The sequence below is a fragment of the Oncorhynchus masou genome, chromosome 11 (assembly GCF_036934945.1).
Source record: "Oncorhynchus masou masou isolate Uvic2021 chromosome 11, UVic_Omas_1.1, whole genome shotgun sequence".
NCBI classification, from domain to species: domain Eukaryota; kingdom Metazoa; phylum Chordata; class Actinopteri; order Salmoniformes; family Salmonidae; genus Oncorhynchus; species Oncorhynchus masou.
Window position 1 is genome coordinate 44,970,111 of NC_088222.1, and position 18,307 is coordinate 44,988,417.

The 18,307-nt window shown below is 42.8% G+C and overlaps 1 pseudogene; it reads right to left on the reverse strand.

The window, feature by feature from the left end:
* Positions 1-230: 230 nt before the first annotated feature.
* Positions 231-18,307, reverse strand: part of LOC135547876 (uncharacterized) — a 51,871-nt pseudogene continuing 33,794 nt past the window's right edge.

Below are 18,307 nucleotides of genomic sequence, written 5' to 3' on the forward strand. Positions count from 1 at the left end.
TATTAGCAGAGAGATATTCAAGGAATTGTGGAATCATTGTCAATAGCAAGAGCATTATTTATCTGAAATGTGTACAAACATTTGCATATTATTCAAACTTCAATAAGGTATATTAATATATAGTCCATATACTGCCTTTCCCCAAAAGTTAAATGGCCATGTCAGCTGTAAGGGGAAACCTGTTGTTGCGTGACTCCCGTGTGTTGTAAAGTAACTGGGCCGGTGTAGTGTCAGATGGTGTGCACCACCTTGAAGTGGGCCACGGTCCGTTTCTCCTGCTCTCGCCGTTTCCTCAGGGTCTCCAGTGTGGCCAGCTGGGATATGTCGAAGCCCTCCAGGAGGCGAGTGTGGCCCATGGGCCCACTCTGGCTCTCTGGTCTTGGTCTGCTGAGGCAGGGGAGCCACCTTGGGCCGCAGGATGCACCTGGCATACTCTAGGGCCTGAAACACAATGGAAATAAAGGTAACATTTTATTTATCACTGACAGATATAATGACGATGCAGTATAATACCATTATAATTGATTGTAAGACTGTATGGTGCTCTTATAATTTCCTATATCATGCCTATTGACTAAATAACAGCCACCTTGAGTCAATCGGGGTGGCAGGGTAGCATAGTGGTTAGAGCGTTGGACTAGTAACCACAAGGTTGCAAGTTCAAACCCCCGAGCTGACAAGGTACAAATCTGTCGTTCTGACCCTGAACAGGCAGTTAACCCACTGTTCCTAGGCCATCATTCAAACTATGAATTTGTTCTAAACTGACTTGCCTAGTTAAATAAAGGTAAAATAAAAAAATTGAACATTTGCTATAAAGACTTAAGATGACATAAAAGCTCATGCTTATAACAAGTAATAAAGCATTATACCTGTAGGCTTTAAGTAAAGTGGCTGTTATTAGTTAGTTTGGAGATGGAGGGGGAGGGAAAGGTACACCTGCAAGAGCTAGTGAGTGAACTTGGCGATTCAACTTTGTGACAGAATGTTGACGTGTCTGTAATTGTTCTCAGACTTGCAATGTCAGTGCATGGGGATTTAATTGTTATAAGTGCCAGTCAAAAGTTTGGACACACCTACTCATTCCAGGGTTTTTGTTTATTTTCAATACTTTTTTACATTGTAGAATAATAGTGAAGACATCAAAACTATGAAATAACACATGGAATCATATATTTTATATTTGAGATTATTCAAAGTAGCCACCTGTTGCCTTGACAGCTTTTCACAATCTTGGCCTTCTCTCAACCAGCTTCATGAGGTAGTCCCCTGGAATGCATTCCAATTAGCAGGTGTGCCTTGTTAATTTGTGGAATTTCTTTCTTTCTTAATGTGTTTGAGCCAATCAGTTGTGTTATGACAAAGTACGGATGGTTTACAGAAAATAGCCCTATTTGGTCAAATACTAAGTCCATATTATGGCAAGAACACTTCAAATAAGCAAAGAGAAACGACAGTCCATCATTACTTAAGACATGAAGGTCAGTTAATACGGAACATTTCAAGAACTTTGAAAGTTTCTTCAAGTGCAGTTGCAAAAACCATCAAGCGCTATGATGAAAGTGGTTCTCATGAGGACCGCCACAGGAAAGGAAGACCCAGAGTTACCTCTGCTGCAAAGGAGAAGTTCGTTAGAGTTAACTGCACCTCAGATTGCAGCCCAAATAAATGCTTCAAGTAACATACACATCACAACATCAACTGTTCAGATGAGACTGAATTAATCAGGCCTTCATGGTCGAATTACTGCAGAGAAACTACTACTAAAGGACACCAATAAGAATATTTTTATTTTATTTAACTAGGCAAGAACAAATTCTTTTTTACAATGATAGCCTACCGGAGAACAGTGGGTTAACTGCGTTGTTCAGACTTTTACCTTGTCATCTCTGGGATTTGATCCAGCAACCTTTTAGTTACTGACCCAACGCTCAAACCACTAGGCTACCTGCTGCCCCAAGAAGTGACTTTCTTGGGCCAAGAAACACAAACAATTGGCATTAGACTGGTGGAAATCTATCCTTTGGTCTGATGAGTCCAAATTTGAAATTTTTGGTTCCAACTGCCGTGACTATTTGTGAACGGATGATCTCCGTATGAGTGGTTCCCATCTTGAAGCATGGAGCGGGTGTTATGGTGTGGGGGTGCTTTGCTGGTGACACTGTCAGTGATTTATTTAGATTTCAAGGCACACTTAACCAGCATAGCTACCACAGCATTCTGCAGCGATACGCCATTCCATCTAGTTTGCGCTTAGTGGGACTACAATTTGTTTTTTCAACAGGACACTGACCCCAAAACACCTCCAGGCTGTGTAAGGGCTATTTGACCAAGGAGTGTGATGGAGTGCCTCAACAGATGACCTGACCTCCACAATCACCCGACCTCAACCGAATTGAGATGGTTTGGGATGAGTTGGACCGCAGAATGAAGAAAAAGCAGCTAACAAGTGCTCAGCATATGTGGGAACTCCTTCAGGACTGTTGAAAAAAGCATTCCTCATGAAGCTGGTTGAGAGAATGTCAAGAGTGTGCAAAGCTCTCATCAAGGCAAAGAGTGGCTACTTTGAAGAATCTCAAATAAAAAATACATTTTGATTTGTTTAAGAACGAAATATTATTTATAATGACGGCCTACCCCAGCCAAACCCTAACCCGGATGACGCTGGGCCAATTGTGTACTGCCCTATGGGACTCCCAATCACGACTAGTTGTGATACAGCCTGGAATCAAACCAGAGTCTGTAGTGACGCCTCTAGCACTGAGATGCATTACCTTAGACTGCTGCGCCACTTAGGAGCCCAACTATAGAGAACATACAAAAATGCTATGGTAATAAAAAAATGTACGTTTACACCTCCAGAAATGTCATACATGATGGATCATTAGCTTTCCTACAGAAAAGACACTAACCTCCACACATCTAGATGGCGGGGGCGGGTGGAGCCAGCAGTGGGGTCAAACTGTAGAACCCAGTTTCAACATTTGAATATAAAACTAGATTTTTTTCAAGCAAAACTATGCTACATTTTATCTCTGGGACCTCAGGATGACAAATCAGAGATTACTGAATGTAAGTACATTATTTACCTTCAGAGGTAAATGTAGCAAACCAGTTGCCGTGATAAAAGCATTTTGTTGTTGTGCACTCAAACAATAGCATGGTATTTTTTTGTTGTAACAGCTACTGTAAATTGGACACTGCAGTTAGATTAACAAGAATTTAAGCTTTTGTTTTTTATTTTACTAGGCAAGTTAGTTAAGAACAAATTATTATTTACAATGACAACCTACCCTAACCCGGACGACGCTGGGCCAATTGTGATTTCAGTTGTGGTACAGCCTGGAAATTAACCAGGGCCTGTAGTGACGCCTCTATCACTGAGATGCATTGCCTTAGAATGCTGCGCCCCTCGGGAGCTTTTTGCCCATATACGTTATGTCTATGTCCTGGAATTGTCTGTTGTTTACAACGTCATTCTAGTCACATTATCGCGTATTGAGCAACAACCGTCCCGGATTAGGGACGGTTGTTTATCTGACTTGCCTAGTTACATTTTTTATATTTTTTTTGTACTTGAAAATTTATGAATTGACCAATTTCTCACATTTGGGCAAACTCCTGGCAGACTTGATACAAAATGTTGTGTCGTGTTGTAATTCTTCACTGGATTAGTATGAAACTTTGCCCACACACTGCTGCTCTCTTGTGGACAGCATCTAAATTACACCTAAAATCCTATCTGAATGTATGGCTTTTCTCTTGCATTTCAAATATGATTTTTGTTGTTGAAAAAGCATTTACATTTGTTTGTATTATCTTTTACGATATCTAATGTGTTTTATTCTCCTACATTAATTTCACATTTCCACAAACTTCAAAGTGTTTCCTTTCAAATGGTATCAAGAATATGTATATACATGCTTCAGGTCCTGAGCTACAGGCAGTTAGATTTGGGTATGCCATTTTAGGTTAATTTTTTTTTTAAAGGGGTCGATCATTAAGAGTGATGTTGGTTACTACATGATTCCATATGTGTTATTTCATAGTTTTGATGTTTTCACTATTATTCCATAATGTAGAAAAAAATATAAATAAAGAAAAACCCTTGAATGAGCAGGTGTGTCCAAACTTTTGACTGGTACTGTAAATAACTAAAAGTGGGGACTGGAGTTGCAACACACTGAAGCTGACAGATGATGATGATGGACAAATTGACTGAGGAAACCGGGATGAGATGGATGAACTTGTTATGAAGCAATGTACTCTCTCTTTCTGTTTGTTTTTTCTTTCTTTAACTCTCTCTCTTTCTGTTTGTCTCTGTCTCTTCACCTCTAAGTCATTTTCTCTCTCACCCCCACTCTCTCTCTCCCGAAGTCTCTCTCTGTCTTTCTAATTCTCTGTCTGTCTGTCTGTCTGTCTGTCTGTCTGTCTGTCTGTCTGTCTGTCTGTCTGTCTGTCTGTCTGTCTGTGTTTCTCTCTCTCTCTCTCTCTCTCTCTCTCTGATTCTTTCTCGGTCTCTCTCTCTGTTACCTTCCTTCTGGGAACCATGTTGTCCTTGTTGTCACTGCCCAATGGGTTCTTGGCGTCCGGCAAAAGGTAATCCTACTTATCTTCTTGTTCTGCTCACGGATCACATTTGAATACAGCTTCTGTCGTCTCATTTTCTTGTCCTGGGCCATGTTGTGAAAGAACAGAGAGTGAGAGCAGAGGGGGAGATTACAAAAGAGTGGGTTTAATTAACTGAGCCATTTCTCCCTTAAGGCCCTATTCTCTTTGTGTATACCTTGGCGGAGCCTCTCCACACCGCCCGACAAAACCAAATACAACAAACCATTCAGCGGGCCTATCAACATTTACACATATCATTCACTAATAGGGCTGGCCCTAGAGACAGAGGCAGCCTCAATCTAGTGCAAATTGGCCATACATGCTCACTTTTTACTCTCAGGGATTAACAAAAGATACATCAGACCCCAAATACCACTCAACCTTCCAGGGATACTCTCATTTGCTTTGTAAATCCAATTTAATCTGTTCAGAATGAGGCAAGTCATTAATGAGAAACAGGGACAGAGGGGCGGGGGATAATGGAAGCACAAAGAGACTATTGAAGATCATCAGCCAAATAAAATGAACTGGGTAAATGGATTTATGGGCGATCTAGTCATTGCTGTTGTCTGTTTTATAACTACCTTCATTGTGGTTTTATTAAAACAAACACTTATTGTTTAAGTGTTAAAGTTAAATAAGTGTTTCAAGTTATACGTGTTAAAAGTAATAATTTCTTCAAATGTTCAATTTAAGATTGCTGAATGAAGTAAAGCATAGTGTACAGGATTGCTGGAAGCCACACGGCCATATTATTATGATGGTATGGCTACTGCTTATAAGGTGGGAAGAGGCACACTGTAAGTTCTGTGGTGGTGTAATCAGGCCCAAGGCAGCCAAGATTCACGTCCTGAAACAGCTGCTTGTAGTCCTTCAGGGAGGAGGCCTAAGACAATACATGTACACACACACACACACACACACACACACACACACACACACACACACACACACACACACACACACACACACACACACACACACACACACACACACACACACACACACACACACACACACACACACACACACACACACACAGGTAAATGCTAAATATTTGTCACGCCCTGACCATAGAGAGCCATCGGTTCTCTATGGTGTTTAGGTCAGAACGTGACTGGGGGGATTATCTAGTTTATAGATTTCTAGGTTGGTGGTTTGTGTGGTTCCCAATTAGAGGCAGATGGTAATTGTTGCCTCTAATTGAGGATCATATTTAGGTAAGCTTTTTCCCCACCTGCATTTGTGGGATGTTGTTTGTGTTAGTGTGTTTGGGCACTACATCCTCACGGTCTTTGTAAGTTTTGTTATTTTTGTTTTGTTCGTTTCACTTAAATAAATATGTGGAATTATACTCAATTATACTCACGCTGCCTTGGTCCGCTCATTTCCAAGATCGTGACAGAATATCCCACCAGGACCAAGCAGCGTGAAAATGAGGTAAGGAAGTTTTGGACATGAGAGCGCACGAGACCCTTCCTTGGCGGGAGTCGCCAAGGAGCATGGAAGGACAGCGACGACACCGGGGACCACGGCCACAGAAACCCCAAGATGATTGGGGGGCACATGGAGCTGGCGGTCGAGCAGAGGAGGGTGCCAGAGCCTGTTTGGGAGTCGGAGGAGGAATTTGATGAAAGATTTTGGAGAGAGGTGGTAGCGATGAGAATGCTGCCGTACAGGCGTGTTTCACGCATCTGGCCTCCAGTGCGCCTTCCCAGTCCGGTACGTTCTGTGTCAGCTTCCTGCACTCGCCCTGAAGTGCGTGTCACCAGTCCGGTGCCACCTGTGCCGGAGCCATGCATCAGGCCTCCAGTGTGTCTCCCCAGTCCGGTACATCCTGTGCCCACTCCCCGCACTCTCCCTGAAGTGCGTGTCACCAGTACCACCTGTGCTGGTTCCACGCATCAGGCCTCTAGTGCGCCTCCCCAGTCCGGTACGTCCTGTGCCTGCTCCTCGCACTTGCCCTGAAGTGCGTGTAACCAGTCCGGTGCCACATGTACCGGCTCCACGCACTAGGCCTCCAGTGCACATTCACAGTCCAGAGCTTCCGGCGACGGTTTACAGTCCAGAGCTTCCGGCGACAGTTCCTGGTCCAGAACCTCCCAGCGACGGTCCACGGTCCAGAACCTTCCGGCGATGGTCCATAGTCCGGAATCTCCCGGCGACGGTCCCGGAGCTTCCAGGCAAGGCGTCCAGTCTTGTTCCAGGGTGGGAGCCTTCCTCTGCGCTGATGCCCAATCCAGGCACGGCGGCCAACTCAGCTCCATGGCCGGAGCCTTCCTCGGCGCCGGTGCCCAGTCCGGGTGCAGTGTCCAACCCAGCTCCATGGCCGGGGTCCTACTCTGCGCCGATGCCCAGTCCGGGCACGGTGTTCTACCTGGCTCCGTGGCCGGACCCCTGGTCTGGGCGGGGGCAAAGACTCGCACCGGAGCCGCCACCGCCACTAGTCACCCCCCTACCCTCCCCATTTGGTTTCAGGTTTTGCGGCCGGAGTCCGCACCTTTGGGGGGTACTGTCACGCCCTGACCATAGAGAGTCCTCGGTTCTCTATGGTGTTTTGATCAGAGCGTGACTGGGGGGGGGTTATCTAGTTTATAGATTGCTAGGTTGGTGGTTTGTGTGGTTCCCAAATAGAGGCAGATGGTAATTGTTGCCTCTAATTGGGGATCATATTTAGGTAGGCTTTTTCCCCACCTGCATTTGTGGGATGTTGTTTGTGTTCGTGTGTTTGGGCACCACATCCTCACGGTCTTTGTAAGTTTTGTTATTTTGTTTTGTTACACTTAAATAAATATGTGGAATTATACTCATGCTGCGCCTTGGTCCGCTCATTTCCAAAATTGTGACAATATTACTAGAGAATAGTTATTATACAGGCAGGTGATGAGAAACACACACAAACATTAGACTTGGTTCCGGAAAAGATGCCTGCCTAAGTAGAAAAATATAAAAAATTTCCTTTACACTGGTCACTCCTAAGTGCCTGTATGTTTGGGTCTTTTAGTATAAAGAGGGAGTGTGTATTGCACCCTGGGGAGTGGAGTCCAAGGGACAGGTTGACAGAGATGCTCTCTCTCTTAGGCAGAGAGAGAGGGTAAGCGCCTTAATCCGCTATGTACGTCTGAGGTGCACTCGAGAAGCAATCCACAAGCTGCCCCAGACAATAGGGGACTAATCATTCCAGATCAGACTGGCTCCTTTTAGGGGCTCAGGCCACTTTGGAATTAGCCATTGGTCATGGACACTGTGGGACGGCTTCTTGTTTTGTTTTTATCTTTCTTTCTTTTCAACCCCCTCCCCACCCTCATCCGCTTTCACTTTTGTGATACCCTCCACATTGGGGTGTTTTACAAATCTACCCTGTAATCTTGTCAGATGATGGTGAACATGGCAAAGTGGGGATACATGGAGAGAAAAGGGGCAGGCGGAGAGGCTAGTGGCAATTGTGGTGTAAAGTGACCTCTAAATACACATACACTGATGGGTTAGGAAAAAAAAGCTAGTCCGATCCAAACTTGGCAAACGTAGCCATCGTAAGAGCATCAATTACCTATCGATATGCTTTCATACACTGGCCCGTACTACTATCACTGGGTTTCCAATCTATGCTTAAAATATGGTAATGTGATAAAATATACTTTCTCAAACTAATTGGTACCTTAATTATCAGTAGAGTATCTATTTACATTAGCTACCTACTAAATAAAAAATAGTAGGTTACGTTATAACATTAACTGAGCGTTTTGTCTTATAGTGAATATCTACTACTGTATGTGGATGTCTGCAGTCTGTGCTACACTACCTTATGGGGCTGACTTTCTCTGTTCATCAGTGGAACACACCTGCAGGGCTCAAGCTGGTGAATGACAAAGAGGCCATCATTACATGCAGATGGACGTCTTTGCCTCACTTGCTCTCTTTTATTCACCTTATTTTCTAACAACTGGATCCGGCCTGTGAGGAGGTTAAATCTGGACAGCGGGTGGTTTGATTTTAAAAAATTAAACCACTGTGGGGGGAGGACAATCTCAATATACTTTAAAATGACTAAAACCAAATCGACTGTGTCCAGCTCGCTAATAATCACCTAAATTAAAGCTAGACAAGTATCAAAAATACCAAAAACGAAGGATAGTGGAAAATCTTTATGACGGCAAAGAAATATAACTAATTTTCAGTGCGCACTGAAACACTACAAGAAACACTAAGTGTCCCTGATTTATTCCACTGCAGTAAAAGGTTTAAGTGCATCTTACAGGAATTAGACAATTAACCTGCTGTTTTGCATTCGTTGCCACTAAAGGACCCCTCCTTTAGTAGTTCCGTTTGTAAAGGAGAATGTGAGAATATCATCTGTCGTCAAAGCACATTGTTTGTGTGACTTGTGTGACTGATTATGCCCTTTGAGATTAGGCAAATTGCTGTTGTGTACTGTAATTAGCCCAGTAACCATATTGAGAAATGTAACAATAGCCTGGCTAGTTAGTGTAGCAATTACAGATTAACACACACACACCTTGAAAGTGACTCTCATTTCAATTGTTTCTCTCTCCTCATCTGTGCCAGGTAGCCCTCAGAGCTGCTTCTCTGCATGGAGGTAAATCTCTGTACGGTTCTGTCACTGCCCAGCTGCCATCATTGTTTTACCTATAGAGGGCAGCACTGTGTAGGAGCCGGAGGAGCATTGCGTCTAGGAGGTGCAAGTAGACGTGTGACCATCCTCATCATCATACTGCAGGACAATGCGGTTTTCACTGTGCCATGGGGCGTTCTCCTGGTGCCAGAGGTGCAGTGGTTCTCTGCTGCCTTGGGAGAGGCATCCCTTGGAAGCCCTACATGCAGCGAGTGCCCCAACCTGGGCTTGGTGTAGACACAGCAGCTTGTGGAACCAAAGCGAGCTGTACCCAACCGTCATGGTGGAAGGAATGAGTGCTTGGGTGGGTGGGAGTCAGGTCTGACGAGGATAGCTTTCCTAAGCGGTACGTTAGCATTAGACCTGTATCCATCTGTAGACTGGGGCTTCCATTGGGGCCTAGGACCGCTACAGGGTGAGGTTATGGTGAGTACCACGTCCTGGTGACTGTTGCAGGAAAGGGAGAGGTGTTGAGGTTGATGTTGAGGTGGACGGTGGGGGGCTGTCTTAAGGATATGCGTTGGCACATATGTGGCCAGTCTCCAGTATGCTAGACTGGAAGTATGTGCCACTGTGCTTGGAGGCGGGGTTAATGCTGTGGTTGGTGGTGAGAGTAAGAGTGGGAGTGGGAGTGAGCCTGGATGTGGGTCTAGGGATGTCAGTGGGGGGGCTCAGGTAGCAGTCTCTCTGTCTGGCTTTGCCCACCTGAGTTCGGGATTGACTGTCCACTGAGCTTTACTGTCTTAGGAGATCTGAGTAACCTGTGAGTAGGGGTTGTAAAAAACAGAACACAGATTTTAATTTAATTTAAATGTTTTATTTTACCTTTATTTTACTAGGCAAGTCAGTTAAGAACAAATTCTTATTTTCAATGACGGCCTAGGAACAGTGGGTTAACTGCCTGTTCGGTTACCAGTCCAACGCTCTAACCACTAGGCTACCCTGCCGCCCCATGTGGAATAACATCACAGTAACCAATAGGCTAACAGCGATATGATCAGCTCAACATCAACAATAATGAAAAAACAAAGTACTAGTTCAGGGTTAGGTCAATATCAATGATGTAGGAAATGGAAATAACGCTTGATCGATGAGTCTTACAGTCTGTAATGCATCTAAGAAGGACCCTATCTGACCAAGGAAAATATGGTAATAATAACCAAATATTTCAAGAACCAGGAGGATTCCAATGTACTGGACACTTTCTTTAATTGATAAACAACCTCAATGTACTTCACATGATGGAGAAAAAACAAAAAGTACTTAAAATTATTTTTTTGAAAAATACAACCTCATAATGTACTTCCCATGATTGAGAAAAACAAAAAATACACTTAAAATTATTATTTTAAACCATCACATTTTCAAATTGTGAACAACATAAGAGGGGTATCATCTGTTCCTTAACTCAACGTATCAGTGGGACGATGGATGGATGATTCCACCCAAAATGCAGAAAAAATACCCCTCTTTCCTTATGTAACTGATGCTTTGTGGCTATTGTCGTGGCCATGTACAGAGAGGGCCTTTCATGTAATGTCGGAGCTCCTCTGAGCATGGCCCTCACAAATTATTCTGCCGGGCTCCGAGGCTGTGTGCCTCAGCATCTAATGCCTCTGATTTAGCAAACACCAGCTTTCCCTCATTCTAATGGGAAAATATTTACACTCCTCTCCTCTGCCAAGGCGGCATTAGGGTGACCGCTCAAGTGCTCAAAATAATGATGCTTCTCCATTCCCCTCGCTTTTTCCCGCCTGTAGAGGCTCCGTTTCAGGAGTGTTTTCGGGGCGAAGGCCCTATTGTGCCTCGACAACTCTATCAGACGAAGATTGGGTCTGTCGTGGGGGTAAAATGAAAATCCCAGGTGACAGTAGTACACCCACTGTGCAGACATTTTCATCTTGAGCAGAAAGCCCCATGCTGGAAGTTATGCGTTATAAGGCAATGAGGGTGTTTTCGTAAGCAACCCCCACCAAAAACACACACAGGAGAGAAAATCAATGGGATCATAATGTGAAAAGGAGTGGAGAGGGTCCCACCTTGAGTTGCTGGGTTTTTTGGAGCCACCTCAGCTCTGGGTCTGAATTGTCCTCTTGGCTTTCCTTCTCCTGGCTCCCACCAATGGTAATCTCCTCAGTAGTATCTGAAATCCTTGGATAGAAATGGAGAAAAGATTAAGGAGAGTGGGGCAAAAAGTGTCATTCAAAATTAAAGAGCCCCTCATGGGACATATTGAAAGACATCAGGTATCTAGATGGGAACATTTTTGTCTGTGCTGTGTAACACTGTATGAATACATGGTTTGCGTAAGAGCAAAGCATATTGGAGGTAAACATTTCAAGGCACGATAAACTGCGAGTTAATCAATGACAGTCCAGTCAGGTGCACAATACTCAAAACCGCCCAATATATTCCTTATTTTCTCCAAATAATGACAAAAACACTCCAAAGACAAATACTATTTTGAGAGAACGCATTTTGAGGCACTAAACTGCATGCTTAAAATGTGTTACAAGAATACAGGGCAGAAACATAGTATTGATGCTTCGCTAGCCACCAAACCCACTCTACTCTGTCAAATCTGTAGCATAGGCCTAACCTATATATTTATAATTTTTTTTAGTAGTCTGCACAACAATCAATTCCCTCACGTTTCGGCCTAAGCTTCCACAAACCCTCACATTACATCCATTCTCCTTCATGTTGTCCTATAATGCACCGTTTTTGAGAGAGAATGTCTTCAGCTAATGCCGTAATGAAAATCATTTAGTTAACTTGGAGGCCTCCCTTGGCATCCCAAGGACAATCTGAGAGGATCGATGGTATTGACAGACTGAGGAGTTCCTTGTTGAATGCCACTAATTCTGGGAGAGTGAATAGGCGAAGGTCAGAGAGAGTGAGTGGATGGAGTTGTAATATATCCATCAATAAGTGTGGCGTCAAACTGTTCTGTCTATCTGCTGAAAGGCCAGGTATGCGGGGAGCTGGGCTGATAACACGATGCCGTGTCCTCCCTATCTGGGCAAGAAGGCACACAGATGATAGCTAAGCGGCGAAAAAAGCAGAAACGGTGTTGCAATAAAAAGCAAATTAAAGTAACTGAATGATATTATATTTTGGTCTGAAGAGGGACATTTTTGTATTACTATCATGGTGGGATTTGGTGCAGGATACATGTGACGTTATGGCCTGTCCTCTAACAGAAACTGGTGCTAAAATGGCTGCCAGCTAATAATCTAGGTGGACCAAAATAAATCAGTAGGAATACATTTTATGAGTAGTAGCCTAACTTCTCAATGTGAAACTAGGGGAAACTAGGCCTATATTGTAATATTTCAATGGCAAATATTTGAAAAACAGGTCTCTTTAAATTCTGATATTTAAAGATTGGTTTTGTAACTAAGTTAGTTGTTGGTTATTTGGCACATCAAACTCAAGGTGATCCTAACAGTGTCCAGGTGTGACACTGTTGGAGCAGCATTTGTTTTGTGTATAGATCAGTAACAGGTGTCAATGCTTCCACCACATACACCATCCATCCACCCACCCACCCACCTCTCTCTCCCCAGCTCTCCCATGGCAAGACAGGCCACAACCTCTGCCCGTGCCCCCTGCCACTGCCTTTTGTCACCCATTATAAAAGTCCCAATCAATTGGAGCCCAATGATCTAAGCCAAATTGCATTTTGAGCATCGTAAGCTGTGTAATATCTATTCTGCTAAATTGGGGTCGTAATTGTCCTCCTCTCGGCGAGATGGGCCACAACAAAGTCCAGGCAATCGCGGCATGCCATTTTACCTCGAGCCGCCCAGGAAATATCAGCTTTTGCAATGAAGACTTCAAAGGGCTGCGGATCTTGGATTGCTATTTGCTTGCTATTGTGGCCAGGCCCAGGCAATCTTGATTAGGTGTTTACACTGAGGTAGGGTATATAGTGGCAGAGAGCCCCCGGGAGGCTTTGGTCTAAAGCTATTAAGAGATTGTACATTATGTCCCATGGCTTTGAAGTGAGGGCCTGAGAGACAGGCGAGGGACTCGGCGGGCTGAGTGCAATAGCTGAAGATTGCTGCTGCTACTTCTGTCTTTATCAAAGGGGGCCACTGCTGGAGCCCATCGTTGCTCCTGCCACTCGCCGGCTACAAAGTTGGCGCATTACAAGATTGTGTACATTTAATAACACTGCTAATTATCGCAAGTTGGTTTCGAACGGTCTCGTCGGTCAAATACCAAATTGGGCCTTTTAAAGAGAACCCAAGGAGCATGCTTAGCTGGGCTTGGATAATGATGGTGGTGAAACTGATGCGATTTGGCTTGGGAATTGGCTTCTTTTGAAGGACATTGTGGACAAAGAGAAGGAAGCGCAAAATGTGCAGCAGAAGTATCCAAACCTTAAATGATATCAGAACAGAATGAGTAGGCCTGGTAATTGTGACTTGTGTTTGTTCTGCTTTTTTGGCTGTTTGAAGAGTGCAACTCCATCTTCGCCGAATGGCTATCCTTATACAAATTATACAACAACAAATCCTTCTACAAATGTTCTAAGAATGTTGGACTGCTTCATTTCATGGTGCTGAGTTTCATCAAGGAGGCGGTAACACCCACAAGCTGGATCATTCTTGAATGTACTAAAATAGGATTTAGTCTACACTACATGCAAATGGTTGACCAAAACCTTTATCCACAATGTCAGCCCTTGAGAAAAATATGTTGTGTAGTCAGTAGTAGCAATTTGAAACTAACAAGCTAAGTCAGAGGAGACTGGCAAAACAGACAGTTTTGGGGAGGGAGAAGGCCTTTTGCTGTACAATGCTAACGGCTCTTGACTATGCTAATCTGGATGATACAAGACATTGTGACAGGCCTAGGGGCTCAGATGGATAGAAGGTAGATGGGGGAAAAGGGTTCGGAGATATAGCAACCAGAGAAGCATATACCCCAGCACAGAGGGAGCAGGTTACCGTCCTCAGCCAATTATGCCCCTGTGCCAGGTGCAGGGGGATATCTAAGAGGCTATTGGTAACCATGCCTCTCTGATGTTCTTAATAGCTACTGTTGTACAGATCAACTCATAATAGGCACTACATAGCCAGACATGGCTCCCTTTCCCTTCTCAGAGTGGATGGCAATTGAAAACAGCATTGCTCCTGCCAAATTAATTTTCCAGACTGGGTCAGAGACCGCTACTGCATATTCTTGTTTCCATGTGAGCCGAAATTACATATTCATGTTTTGGATGATAGAAATGGACGGGCGTGAGTCTGGTTAGATAAAAGTTTTTGCCTTTTGCTTTCTTTTATTTAAAAAGATATGAGGATAAACTAGGGAGATGTGTTCAAATATTCTGGTTAAGGAAAGACAGTCTATAATTTTGCTCATATTTGCCATTGAGAGGATTCAAAAGATAATCCAAATTTGAAGCTGATAATGGAAACATTTAATATTCAGGAACACAATGGATACGTTTAGAGAAGGCTATTTCCAAAGAATCCGACAATCTTCACATCAGGAGAGTGTGAATACTAAGGTGTTGGATCATGTAATGTTAAGACACTGTTTAGCCTTTATCTTCAACAGCCAATTGTTGTTGTTGCCTGAACGAGTGTCTGCTATTCTCTTAAAAATTTAAAAACCAGTGACAAAAAATAATTTAATATGTTATATATTTCAGTGTAAGGGATTTCCTCCTCTTCTTCCGAAGAGGAGAGGCGAAAAGGATCAGAGGACCAATATGCGGCGTGGTAAGTGTCCATGGTTCTTTTTAATACGTAATGTACACATGAACAACTGACTACATTAAACAAGAAATGTGAAAACCCTAACAGTCCTATCTGGTGCAAACACAGAGACAGGAACAATCACCCACAAACACACAGTGAAACCCAAGCTACCTAAGTATGATTCTCAATCAGAGACAACTAATGACACCTGCCTCTGATTGAGAACCATACTAGGCCGAAACATAGAAATACCCAAAATATAGAACAAACAAACATAGACTGCCCACCCAACTCACGCCCTGACCATACTAAATAAAGACAAAACAAAGGAAATAAAGGTCAGAACGTGACATTCAGTGAGATGCAGTCTACTCTGCAATCCTTCTAATGGAATATAAGTGGTCAATGTCAAAGCCTCCATCTGCATCATAAATGCCAAACTCAGCGTAATATATATTTTTTTAAGCGACAAAGTATACGTTTACAGACCTAGTACATGTAAATTACTACTCTCCAGAGACGCCGGGCAGCATTTAAAGTCAGTACTATGGAATTAAAAAACACATAACAGGTATCATCATAGGTATCAAATACCAGTGTACTACGGTGCAATAAAATGACAAATAAAATAGACATTGACCCAAGACCAAGACAACCCCCTCCCATCCCCTATTCCATAGGCGAAATTGCCACAGGGTACACCACAAGACATGCCACCAGAGGACTCTTCACAATCCCCAAGTCCAGAGCAGGCTATGGGAGGCACACGGTGTTACATAGAGCCATGGCGACATGGAACTCTATTCCACATCAAGTAACTGATGCAAGCAGTTGAATCAGATTTTTAAAAGCAGATAGAAAAAATACACCTTATTAAACAGCGGGGACTGTGAAGAGACACACACACACACAGGCACAGACACATGTATACACATAAACATGATGACACGTGCACTCTACCACACGTACACCAGTGGCAGTCAGTGGCCTTATTTCTATTACAGCATATTGGATGACTCTCATTCATTCATATTCCATTCACCCAGTTCAATGTGACAGCAATTTAGGCTGCTAGGTTTAGGCTACTACATAATACTCTAATTTCCCCTATACTCATTATGAGGTTGCTACAAACTAGTCTATGAATGAAAGTTTACAAAGTAGGTGCACACAGGTCGAGAAACTAATTTGAGGTGGCAGACAGTGACATTCTACACCGCATTGCACACTAGACTCTTGCCTGCATCTAGTTGATGTTGGGTGTAATCATTAGTCCAACAGTTGCAAACAATAGTTTCTATTGTACACATGCAGGTATGTTTTTCCCCGTTTTGTTCTGTTTGCTTTCTTTAAAAGAAAAGGTTTTCAACAGAATCGGCGGAATGAATACACCCCCGATCACGCGTAAACAGAGTTGACTCTCATAACAGCCACGTTCACTCGTATAACAGGACTTCAATGCACACCACAACAGCTGTATGTGACCAGGTGAAAAAACTTTCCAAGCCAAACCACTACACACAGCCTACATAGTTGTCACCGTTTTAGCTAAAGTAACGTCATAGTCAGCATAGATAATCGAACTAACGCATTAGTACATCTGCTACAATCATGCAGTAACGTTAGTGTACAGTCAGTAAGCAGTTACACCGGCGGGCCCCGCTGGCAATAAATTAGTAATACCAAAAGCTTACCTTGACTTGGAAGAGTTCCTGTGTTGTGTTGGAAAGTCATGGTAAGCTAGCTAACATAGCATTACTCTGTTTGAGCAGGGTGTTTCTGTAGGCTAAACTAGCCAACTGCATTTGCTAGATAAGTAAGTGAAACTGAAAAAAAAATGACAATCTCTTGCTCCCTTTATTTCTCTCTTGCTTCTCCTTCATTTTTGGAAGAAATGTATTTGTTCAAAACTGTTCAACTATTGTCTTTCTCTCTTTTTGAGTCAACCACTCACCACATTTCATGCACTGCAGTGCTAGCTAGCTGTTGCTTATGCTTTCAGTACTAGATTAATTCTCTGATCTATTGATTGGGTGGACAACATGTCAGGCTGGAGGACGTCCTCCGGAAGTTGTCATAATTACTGTGTAGGTTTATGGAAAGGGATGAGAACTATGAGCCTCCTAGGTTCTGTATTGTAGTCAATGTACCCAGAGGATGGAAGCTAGATATCCTCCGGCTACACCATGGTGCCACCCTACAGAGTGCTGTTGAGGCTACTGTAGACCTTCATTGCAAAATAGTGTGTTTTAATCAGTTATTTGGTGATTTGATTATATTTAGTATAGTTTGATCTAAAAAGTATTTTTTAAATGTTTTACAATAAATAAAAAAATATGAGTAGTGTGGTGGTAGATTAGTGGCCTGAGGGCACACACTTAATGTGTTGTGAAAAGTGTTATGAAATGTAATATTTTTTATTGGATGTAACTAACTTGCCAGCAGCTAATGGGGATCCTTAATAAATACAAATATGTAATTTCACAGGATTTGTTTTTGGACGGAAGCTGTAGAGATTGATAAGAATGGCACTTCTGTAGCCAAATATCATATTCATAATTTATTTTGTTTCTAAGCATTAAAATGGCCTGCAATTATGGTGCATCGATCAGTTATACAGTTTAAAGCCGTTATTTTAGAATTTTTGCCCAAAGTCAACTTTAAACCCAGTGTTTCCAGAGTACTATTAAATATGACTTATAATTAATTACAATATGAGTGAAATATTTTTCCTTCAAAAAGTTTAAGTATGTTAAAAAGCAGCTTCCTGTGTTGGAATGGGCGTACCCCAACAACAGAATGGTGTGGGTGTATACCGGTCATTAAAAATATTAATGCGACTAGACCGCTGATTGGCCAGCTCATCCTCCTTAGTGTTTTTTAAGTGTTTTTAAAAAATCCAATTTATGCTTTGGCCACAAATGCGAGTATAGGATGAGTCAGCAACTTTATTTGTGTATGAGTTAACAGAATATGTACTTTTAAAAGTGAGATTTTCACTGGATAGTTACTTTAAAAGTGCAACATTTTCTCTCAGCCTCATGGCAAAATGTGTAGAGTAGCAAGAAATTTGCTTTAAAACGGCAGAATTATCTTTCATCCTTATAGCAAAATGTGAAGAATAGCACAAGATGAGCTATAAAACTGCACATTTTTCTCCATGTCTATTGTTTGTCCATCCTAATATCTATACCACACTTTCGCCAATGCCCTATACAGAGACACAGCACCTTACTACAAGAATTTCAAAACGACTAGCCCAAATGTAAATTTCCACAATACAAAATGCCTTAGTGTATGAGTGGTATGGGACATGGCCTTCACTAATTCAGTGAGAGTGTGAACT